Consider the following 3310-nt stretch of genomic DNA (forward strand, 5'->3'; position numbering starts at 1 on the left):
ATCGCTGATATATCTTCAGTGTCCACAGCAGTACTTGTGGACATGTAGTAGATAATAAATAAAAATTTGTGGAATTGGTTTATTATTTCAGATATAAATTATAAGTCTATCTGTAAAATGAATTTTCCTAAGAGAAATTGTTGGGGTAAATATATATCTTAAAATGAATATTAGCTCTTTCTGCCATCTTTCCATGTCACCAGAATGGTGTAAATGAATGTCCTGGCTAGTGCTCTCATGAGTATCAGCAATGCCAAAAAGAGAGGCAAACACCAGGTTCTTATTAGACCATGCTCCAAAGTCATCATCAGCTTTCTAACTGTAATGATGAAGCATGGTTACATTGGCAAATTTGAAATCATTGATGATCACAGGGCTGGGAAAACTGTTGTGAACCTCACAGGCAGGCTAAATAAGTGTGGAGTGATCAGTCCCAGATATGATGTGCAACTCAAAGATCTAGAAAAATGGCAGAATAACCTGCTTGCATCCTGTCAGTTTGGTTTCATTGTACTGACAACCTTAGCTGGCATCATGGACCATGAAGAAGCAAGACAAAAACACACAGGAGGGAAAATCCTTGGATTCTTTTTCTAGGGATGTAATACATGCAAATAAAATGCCTCAAAGGACAAAATAAAATGAATACCAGAATATCATCCATGGAGCTGTTACAATTTATGGGAATACGCTTTCCTCCCACAGCCTTAGCAAAAGATTGTTATCTTTGCAAATCTGATTTCAGTGTATTTTAGTTCACCTTTTTCCTAATATGAATAAAGGTGAGTGCCATAGTTGTTTTTATTTTTTAAATTGTCTCCTAATATTTGTTCCTCCCCCTACCCTGTTTAGACCCAATTTTATTCTTTCCACGTCTCCATTAAATTTTCCAGTCTGATTAGTTGAGCAATCCTTCTTTCCCCCATTAATATTATCTTATTACCATGTACTAAATTCTCATGTATTTGATTACTTACCTTGTAATTAGTGACATTTATACATCAACACAGTTCCATTTTAGTGATGAGAACCTACAAAAACTTCTTTAGATTGAAGTCTTATTAGAAAAGAATAAGAGGAACAGATTTCAAATGTTCAGTTTGATGTATTTTGACAACTGTATTTACTTAATTATTATCTCCCCTCCAACATAGAACATATCCATCACCCCAAGAAATTCCCGTAAATTTCTTTCTGATCAGTGTGCAATGCCCACCTTAAACCAATCTCTTTCTGATTTACCACTTCTAATTATTTTGCCTGATACTAGATATCATACAAATAGAATCATACATTATCTCCTCTTTTGTTCCTTTAAAAAAAAAACTTGACACAATATTTTTGAGAATAAATGAATAAATTTGCTTATACACTACTTTGTGTTTTTTAATTGCTTAGTATTTTACCACTATATGAACATATTATAATTTATTTCTTCACCCTAAGTACATCATGAGAAACGCTGGGCTGGAAGAAGCACAAGCTGGAATCAAGATTGCCAGGAGAAACTTCAATAATCTCAGATATGCAGATAACACCACCCTTATGGCAGAAAGTGAAGAGGAACTCAAAAGCCTCTTGATGAAAGTGAAAGAGGAGAGTGAAAAAGTTGGCTTAAAGCTTAACATTCAGAAAACTAAGATCATGACATCTGGTCCCATCACTTCATGGGAAATAGATGGGGAAATAGTGGAAATGGTGTCAGACTTTATTTTTTTGGGCTCCAAAATCACTGCAGATGGTGATTGCAGCCATGAAATTCAAAGATGCTTACTCCTTGGAAGGAAAGTTATGACCAACCTAGATAGCATATTGAAAAGCAGAGACATTACTTTGCCAACAAAGGTCCGTCTAGTCAAGGCTATGGTTTTTCCAGTAGTCATGTATGGATGTGAGAGTTGGACTGTGAAGAAAGCTGAGTGCCAAAGAATTGATGCTTTTGAACTGTGGTTTTGGAGAAGACTCTTGAGAGTCCCTTGGACTACAAGGAGATCCAACCAGTCCATCCTAAAAGAGATCAGTCCTGGTTGTTCATTGGAAGGACTGAGGCTAAAGCTGAAACTCCAGTACTTTGGCCACCTCATGTGAAGAGTTGACTCATCGGAAAAGACTCTGATGCTGGGAGGGACTCGGGGAAGGAGGAGAAGGGGATGGCAGAAGATGAAATGGCTGGATGGCATCGCCAACTCAAAGGACATGAGTTTGAGTGAACTCTGGGAGTTGGTGATGGAAAGGGAGACCTGGGGTTCTGCAATTCATGGGGTTGCAAAGAGTCGATCATGACTGAGCGACTGAACTGAACTGATTGACAAACATTTGGGTTGTTGCTAGTTTTTGGCTATTATGAATAGATCTTTAAAAACATTCTTGTACAAGTCTTTTTGAGGACTTTTAAAAATGGGATATAGGATAAATATCTAGGAATGTAAATTCTGGATCACCAGGTAGATGTTTTTTTAAATTTAGAAACTGCTGAACAGTCCTTTGAAGTGATTACACCAGTTTATACTATCACTAGCAATGTATGCAAGTTCCAGTTGTTTCACATCCTTACCACCATTTAATATTATCAGTTTTTAAAAACTATGAGCATTCTGATAAGCATCTCATTACGTGCTTTACTGTGGTCTTAGTTTACTAGATGATTAACGAATAGTCTTGAGCATATTTTCATGTCTATATTGATCATTTGTATATTTTCTTTTGTCAAAGCATGCTCAAAGATTTTGCTCAGTTTTAATTGGATTGCTCATTTTAATTTTTTTGTAAAAATTCTTCATGAGTCTAGGTACATTTCCCCCTATTCTGCCCTCTCTAGTTTTTCTTATTTGTGTCTTTTTGCAAACAAAAAATTAACTTTGACAAGGTCTAATTTATCAGATTTTTAAATAAGCAGAGCATTTTGTGTCCTAGGAAGTCTCTTAGCAGTTCTTAGATCATGAAGATATTTTCCTGAGTTTTCATTCAGAAGTTGGACAGACTGTACTTTCTGTTTAGGAGTGTGACATATCTCAAGTTTTTATTTTTTATGAAGAATAGGCATCTTAACAGTGTTAAGCCTATACTTCTACTTTCTAATTCTATTTACTTAGTCTTTAATTTCTTTTAGCAATACTCTGTAGCTTTTGGTATACAGGTATTGTATGTATGATGTGTGTATTTCATTAGATCATTTACTAGGTACTTAATGTATTTTGATATTGTAAATGATGTTGTTAAAATTTTTTTTTTTCCTTTTTGTTGTGCTGAGCCACTTGCAGGATCTTAGTTCCATGACCAAGCATTGTACCTGGACCCACAGTGGTGAAAG

At 35.6% G+C, this 3310-nt stretch overlaps 1 pseudogene; it reads left to right on the forward strand.

Annotated features, from left to right (window-relative positions):
• Window positions 1–204: 204 nt before the first annotated feature.
• Window positions 205–632, forward strand: LOC120855653 (annotated as a pseudogene).
• Window positions 633–3310: the final 2678 nt, after the last annotated feature.

This window comes from Oryx dammah, unplaced genomic scaffold (genome assembly GCF_014754425.2).
Source record: "Oryx dammah isolate SB20612 unplaced genomic scaffold, SCBI_Odam_1.1 HiC_scaffold_28, whole genome shotgun sequence".
In the NCBI taxonomy this organism is placed as follows: Eukaryota; Metazoa; Chordata; class Mammalia; order Artiodactyla; family Bovidae; genus Oryx; species Oryx dammah.